The sequence below is a fragment of the Pinus tabuliformis genome, chromosome 4_2 (genome assembly GCF_031772625.1).
Source record: "Pinus tabuliformis cultivar Carrire ecotype Pingquan chromosome 4_2, CPIR1, whole genome shotgun sequence".
Classification (NCBI taxonomy): domain Eukaryota; kingdom Viridiplantae; phylum Streptophyta; class Pinopsida; order Pinales; family Pinaceae; genus Pinus; species Pinus tabuliformis.
In genome coordinates, this window is record NC_142304.1 from 128,343,542 (window position 1) to 128,351,813 (window position 8,272).

Here is an 8,272-nt window from a genome sequence, read left to right on the forward strand (position 1 = left end):
TCCATTTGAACATTAAGTGCAAGAAGGGAAGCACCAATAACGTTCTAAATTGTCTCAACTAACTTTCGATTATGGCGCTGACCACTATGTTTGACTCTTGTGGACATGAGACTTTGTAATGGCCACATCTTTACAAGAGTGATTCAGAATTCGACACCAGATACAATATGCTCCTGGAAGGTAAGTAAGTTCCATATTTTCACCTCCATGATGCACTATTATGCCACCTGGGACACCTCTGTGTTCCTTCAAGCGAGCATGCCAAGATGATTTGGGAAGCACACTATAGTTGAGTTGCTGGACATTTTGGTGTAGAAAAGATAGTGGCAGTGTTGAAGAAGTATTTTTATTGGCCGAACATTCGAATGGATGTTAGGAAGTACATTAGATCTTGCACTACCTGTGCCATTGCCAAACCTACAATCAAGAAGCAAGGCTTGTATACTCCTCTGCCTACTCCTAGCTAGCCCTGGGAATCCATCTCCATGGATTACATGTTGGGCCTTCCTTCTACCAAGCATGGAAATGACTATGTTTTCGTGGTTGTCGAAAAATTATATAAGATGGTGATTTTGGGGGCCTGCAAGAAGAGTATCACAATAGAAGCCACTACCAAACTCTTCTTTGAATGAGTATGGGTACACTTTGGGATCCCACAATCCATTATCTTAGATTGGGATAACAGGTTCCTAAGTGAATTCTGGTTAAGCCTTTGGTCATTGTTGCATAACAATCTCACTAAGTCCACGACCTTCCACCCCCAAATTGATGGCTAAGCAAAGTTTGTCAACAAGATGATTGTGCACATCCTACGCATGTACAACTCAAAGAATCCATGCACATGGGACGAAATCCTCCCCTATGTTTAGCACAACTCAACTGGTCACAACTCCTTTCAGGTGGGACTAGGATTCCAACCCCTATGTCCCATCGATGTTGTCATACAGCTTGCAGCTACCCAGGAAGCCTCAATTGATGTCCAGTTCGAAGTTGACAGAGCTAAAAGCCTCATTGAGCACATTCAATACATCCACTAGCAATTCCATGACATATTGGAGAGAGCAAATTTGAATTACAAACAATGTCATGACTACAATTGGGTGCCACACAAGTTCCAAGTGGGTGACAAAGTTTGGTTACATTTGTAGAAGGAGAGCCTAGTTTGGGCCTTCCGTAAGCTTCACCCACTCTAATATGGGCCTTACACCATCACTAAGGTTGTAGGGGACAATTTTTTCGATCTCAGCATTCCACCATTCCTTAGCCTACATTCAGTATTCAATGTGGACCGACTGCAACCATACTTTCCCCCATTGTTGGACACATCAGACATTGCTGAGCAGCTGACACCAATAAATCTCAACCCAAGTTCCATTGAATAGGCCACAACTGATAGGATCATGGACATGCATATCAAGAACACTCGCTAGTAGAAGATCCAACTGTATTAGGTTGTCAAGGCTAGCCAAGTCTTGCACCAAGGCAAGTGGCTCACCAGGGACCAAGTTTAGCAGAAGTTCCCCATCTCATGGAGGCACTCAACGTAATGGGAACCATTTATTCCTAAGGGTGGAGGACTGATCTAGGTGGATACGGGTGGACACCCTCCTATTCCATTTGGACTCCCACCATTGTTTCTTTTACTTTTCCAGTTTCCTTAAATGTAGCACAATTTATTATTTTTGGTCTTGAATTTCCGGAGCCGTTTTAATGCACTAAACGAAGGTTTTTTAGAAAATGGAAAAATGTGTGGCTTTCACTTACATTTGCAGTCGAAATTTGTAGTCCTCGGATAGATCTTTCTAACAAGGTATCATGCGTGTCAAACTAAGATAGTATGCCAAATTTACAACCCTGGAAAGTTGATGTACTAATTTACCCCAACGGGGTCCATAGTTTTAATGTTCCATCTTCTAGGGTTAGGTTTTGGATGTTTAGGGTTTTCCATTGTTTCTCAATAATAAATAGGCCTTCAAGCCTCATTGTAACACAGTTCAGAGGCATGTTGACACCACATATCTTCTCAAAGATCATTTACCATCAGCCAAGCTAGTTTATTTCCAATCTGGCCTTTTTTTAGTTCTTTGCTACTAATGAAATGAGGATTTATTTTTGTTGCATATTTGTGTTTACGTTTATATCTGTATTCTATTGCATTCATGCATAAGTTCATATCAATAATGGTTACAACAATGCAAGCTAAGCACAAGTGTAGGAAAGGATGTTTATTGTTTCCAATACATTTTTCAAGTGACAAAAGGATGGAAGATGAGGACGTTGAATTCGTGAGGAAGTATCTTGTCCTGCAACAATTTTAGGATGTGTTTCCTGCAGAGATTCCAGAGCTTCCACCTCATAAGGAGGTGGATTTATTTATTTAGTTGATGCTAGGAATATCACCAACATCTAAGGCACCTTATGAGGTGAGTACTCCAAAGTTGTAGAACTGAAGTTGCAACTTAAAGAAATGCTTGATAAGGGATACATAAGGCCAAGTGTGTCTCCTTGGGGAGTGTCTGTGTTGTTTGTAAAAAATAAGGACAATACTCTCAGATTGTGCATTGATTATAGATAGTTGAACAAGGTTACTATCATGAACAAGTATCCATTGTCGCAAATTGATGATTTGTTTGATCGTCTCAAGGGTGCAACATTTTTTTCAAAGATCGATATGAGATCGGGATATCATCAGGTGTGCATCAAAGAAGAAAAAATCTACACGACTGCATTTCACACAAGGTATGGGCACTATGAGTTCGTGGGGGTTCCTTTTGGTCTTACCAATGCTCTAGCCACCTTCATGTGTTTCATGAACAATGTGTTGCGCTCCTACCTGGGTATGTTTGTGATAGTCTTTGTTGATGATATATTGGTATATTCAAAGAATGAGGAGGAGAATGTAGAGCACTTGGCAACAATGCTGAAATTGTTGAGAGAGTATAAGTTATATGCTAAGCTCAACAAGTGCAGTTTCTTTCAGTCTCAGATTCATTACTTAGGACATGTCATTTCCAAGGAAGGGATAGCAGTGGATCTGGAAAAGATTAAAGTTATCATGGAATGGCTAACTCCAAGGAATGTGGATGAATTTGTATCATTAATGGGACTAATAGGTTAGTATAGGTGGTTCATCAAGAACTATTCCAGGATTGGCTATCCTATTACATTCTTGTAGAAAAAAAGGGAAAAAGTTTGAATAGATCGTTGAGTGTGCAACTAGCTTTGACCAATTGAAGCATTTGCTTACAAATGCTCCAATTTTGAAGACTGAAAACCCTAATAAGGAGTTTTTGGTTTGTACATATGCATGTAAGGAAAGACTTGGTGGATTTCTGATGCAAGAAGGACATGTGGTTTGTTATGAATCACAGAATCTTAATGAACATGAGCAGAACTATGTGATTCATGATCTTGACTTGCCAGCTATCATTCATGCATTGAAGATGTGGAGAAATTACCTCCTTGGAAGAAGGTTTGTCTTGATGAGTGATAACAGTGGACTGAGGTACTTGTTTGACCAACCCAATCTAAATTCAAGGCAAGCAAGATGGTTGGTTACTCTCATTGAGTTTGATTTTGAGATCAGGTACATTAAAGGCAAGGAGAACTGGGTTGTGAATGCTCTCAATAGGAGAGTGTAGGTGAATCATAGTTGTCAACTCTTATGGGATAGACTTGCAGGAGTAAATCTTACAAGCAGGGCAACGTGATTAGAAGTACCAGTAGTTGAAGCAGAGAGTACAGCAACAGAGTGAAGGTAATAGAAACGTGGAGTATCACCTCACAACATATGACTTGGTTAGATTCAAGAGCAGGATTTATGTGCCAGATAACAGTGAGTTGAAGAAGCTTATTTTGAGAGAGTTTCACGTCAAGTTGTATTCAGGCCACCCAGGATACCAAAAGACTTTGACAGCTATCTAGAAGTTTTACTATTGGCCAAATTTGAAGAAATATGTGGTTGATTTTGTTGCAAGGTGCTTGGACTATCAACAGGTGAAAGTTGAATGCAAGAATTTAATTGGTATATTGCAGCCTATTCTGATTCCATAATGGAAATGGGAGGTCATTTCCATGGAATTCATTACAGGGTTGTCAACGACATCGAGACAACATGATTCCATTATGGTTGTGGTTGATAGGTTGAGCAAGGTAGCTCACTTCATTGCAGTGAAGTCTGCTAAATCAATTAGTGAAGTGGCTTAGATCTTCATCAGGGGGATAGTGCGGTTGCATGGAGTTCCCAAGAAGATTATATCATACAGAGATGCCAAGACCAAGTTCACTTCCAGGTTTTGGAAGGAGTTGTTTGCAGGCTTAGGGACAAAGTTAGATTTCAGTACAACTTATCATCCACAAACAGATGGGCATACAAAGAGGGTTAACATTTTTCTTGAGGATATGTTGAGGATGTATGTTATGCATCAACAAAGGAAGTAGGAGGAGTATCTTCCACTGGTGGAGTTTGCTTATAACAATGGGTATTAAGATTCCTTGAAAATAATTCCATTTGAGTTTCTCTATGGGAAGTTTTGTAATGCTTCTATCAGTTAGAGTGATTCAGTGAAGAAAATGTTGATTAGACCAGATATGGTAGCAGAGATGGTGCACGAGATGCAGATTATTAAAAGGAATTTGGAGGCAACATATAATAGGCAAAAGAGTTATCCAGATTAGCATAGAGCATTCAAATAGTTTCAGGTTAAGGAGCATGTGTACTTGCACATCAAGCCCAAGAAGCGCTCCCTAAGGATTAGTTCATGTGCCAAGTTGGAACCTCGGTATAGTGGACCTTTTGAGATCCTTGAGAGGATCGGACCAGTGGCATACAAACTTGCATTGCCCCCATCAGTGAAATTCCATGATGTTTTCCATGTTTCATTGCTTAAGAGATACGTGAAGGATGTTGATCATGTGAATGATTGCTATGTATTACAGGTGGAACAAGAGGGAGATTTCCAACCAGAGCCACAACGCATATTGCAGCGGAAACAAATCATGCTATAGAACCGAGAAATAGAGCAAGTTAAAGTGTAGTGGAAGCACTTTGGACCCGATGAAGTAACATGGGAGATGGTTGATTAGATGCAGGCATTATATCCTTATTTATTTATTGGTTGAAGCAAATGAGTTTTTAGTGTGTGTAAAGCTCCAATAAGTAGTATATTTGTCATTTTTTCAACAATTGTCATTGTAAATATTGCATCGATTTGTGTTTATAATGCTTCAATAAGCAGTATGTTTTGTTGATCATAAGTGTCATAGAACACCAAGGATGGTGTTCCCCCAAGGGGGAGGGGTTTGTAATAGCCCTAGGTTGATTTTCCATGTAAATAAATTAAACCAAGATCATGGGACACATATTCCAAGCTAAATGGAGGGAAAAACAATATAGTGGGCATCAGTTGTGGTTATTATTGGCTATGGAAATTGACATTGGCATTGGCAAAAACAAAAGGCAATAAAAGAAAATTTAATATAAGAAATAAAGGAAAATAGGAGAAAAGGAAGATGAAGAGACAAGAATCTTCATGCAAGGGAAAATGATGGAAAATGAAGGAAAAGAAAATAAAAGGAGAGGGAGAACCTTCTATGACTCTCTTGGCTACTCTGAGTCACTCTTGATAATTTTTTGTTACTCTTAGACATTCTAGCATTCAATTGGACATTGAAGTATTCTCACTTGGACTTGGAGAGAGAGATCACTTGGACACAAGCAAGTAAGAAGCAAGCAAAGGAATTCATGGGCAATGAATAAGAGGGTTGGAAAAGCAGCTACAACAAGAAAAAAATACATGTAACAGGTTGCATGTGTGATTTCCTTGCTGATATCTGAATGAATGGTGCATGCATTTGGTTATTTGGTTACTTTATTGTCATTCACATGGGATTTTCCTGGATTGACAGTGGTTATAGCCTTGTCTTTTCCATTTCCTATATAACCATGATGTTGTGGGTTCCTTATTTTGATTAAGCTTTGGATGAATGATATTTTTTGGATCCTGGTTGAGGTGGTCTCGATAAAATTCTAAAGGGTCAAGGGGTGGATATGGTGTTTCTCCTGAAACTCTTGATGGATGGGTGGAGACATCAAATTCCTCTGGTTATGGTGAAGAAAGTTGAAGGCATCCAAGCAGTTTTGGTATTAGTGATTTTTGGACTTGTTAAGGTGAAATCACTGTGGTTGAGGGTAGAGGTAGTTTAGCCTTTGGATTCACTGGTTGGTTTTGTTTTGGTTTATCTCATGTGATCCCACATTCATGCTTGGAATATAGCATGGGGGTGACTGGTTGAAAGAAAGATTTGGTTCAACCCAATCTATGGTTGAGTTGTTCGTGGAAGTCCCAGACTTGGTTGGCTTCATGCATATGTTATTATGTGTTATTTCTTATTGAGACTTATGAGCACATGTATTGGTTATTGTGTTGATTTTATGACCGATTTGTCTTGAATCCATTATGGATAAATGATGCTTATAAGCATGGCATATTCTTTTTGTATAATGTGCTCTTGTTATGGATCTTGCTTATGGCTTCATAAGTTATTGAATGGTTATGTGAATGCATGTGCTAACTAGTGTTTGATGCAACTAGCTTGAGATGGCATTGAGCCTTCTTGATGAATATCTAATGAACTAATGAAAATAGAGAAAAAAAACTATGCATTCGTGACCTATAGGTACCATAGCCACAAAGTGTTTGTATAAATGAATAATTTGGACCGCCAACTTCCTGAGGTTGTAACTTTGGCATATGATCCCTGCTTGACTTTCATAATACCTCGTTTTGAAGATCTCCATGAGGGGGCCTAAAATAAAAAATTGTAACACCTTTTTGGTCTCTCGGTTTTCCCTAAAAAATATCATTTAGGCACTCAAAATGACCTCAGAAGTTCAAGACCCAAAAAACTACCAAAAATAGAAAGTTGTGTTAAATTTAAGGAAACAAAACTGAAAGGAAAAAATGTTGGGTCAAGTTAGGTTGATAACAGCGTGATCATGTGTCTCTAGATGGTTTCAGTAAGTTGGCAATGGACCCCATTTCCATAACTGCGTCTTGGAAGTTAGGTCATGAACAATAACTCTCAACTCATGTTTAGCTTGGTAAGTATGTTAAAGTGGACAAATGTGGGGTTATGTGTTACATCTAACATATTCATTTCCACAAGGAAAGCATTCACAAATTTGTATAAGGAAGAATTAGAAGCTCTTTCAGTGGAATGATTTGAAGTTGGCTCACCATTAGTTGGATCTAGCCAAGCCTTAGCTAATACCAATCTTGTTGCTATGGCAACTACTCATATTCTATCTTCATTGACATATGACAAAACCAATAATGGGATCAAGATATGAGGATGAAATCACATAGAATTATAGTTCATACTGACTAAAATGACCTTGTTTTTAATTTTTACTATTATTTCAACAACGAGTGAACTACAACCATAAGTGAATTCAAAGCATAACATCAACTTGGTTTCACGGTTACCCAAATGTTGAATCTATAACATTTAATCTAACATTTGAATAAATATTTAACAAGACAAATGAATAGCATATTACTCACAATTTCAACCATAAATCTATGAATTATTAACAAGAACAAAGTACCTTTTTCTACTTGATGCCATGTCATATAATAGTACCACTAGTTTCCAACACCTTAAATCCTTCTTTGCTTGTTGCCCAAAGCAAAATTATTAACCTCTTTGTCAACTAGAACCCTATCCAACTTCCTAACTCTAGTATACCTTTCGCTTAGCTATTTATGCCCAAGGCTTCAAGAACAATGATCCACAATATATCTCTAGAAAATACTTTCAAAAGAAAAATGCATGCTTGAACAATTTTCTTCAATTCCTAAAGCAACGATTAAACATCCAAAAATTCCCCTCAACACTTCTTCCTCCTCCCCAATTTTCAATCCTAAATTCTCATGCACATCCCCTAAGCTCTCTTGACCATCTTTATTAATAACCCAACCACATCCCATTTAAGGTCTTTGGGGAATAAATAAAATAATAATAAAAGGAAAATGCAAGGTCTTTATTTAACTCATTAATGTATTTGACAATTTCATCTGAAGTTATTATAGCAATAATCTTTTTCATTTGTTTCATCATGGAAACTAGCCATTAAAGTTAATGATGTTTGTCGTGTGCTTTAGATATATAAAATAATTTTCATGAGTCATCAATTAAGTAATTAGAAAGCTAGTACCTAGTTTAGTGTTTAATGTATCAACAAAATTATACTAGTGTATGCATGTTAGTT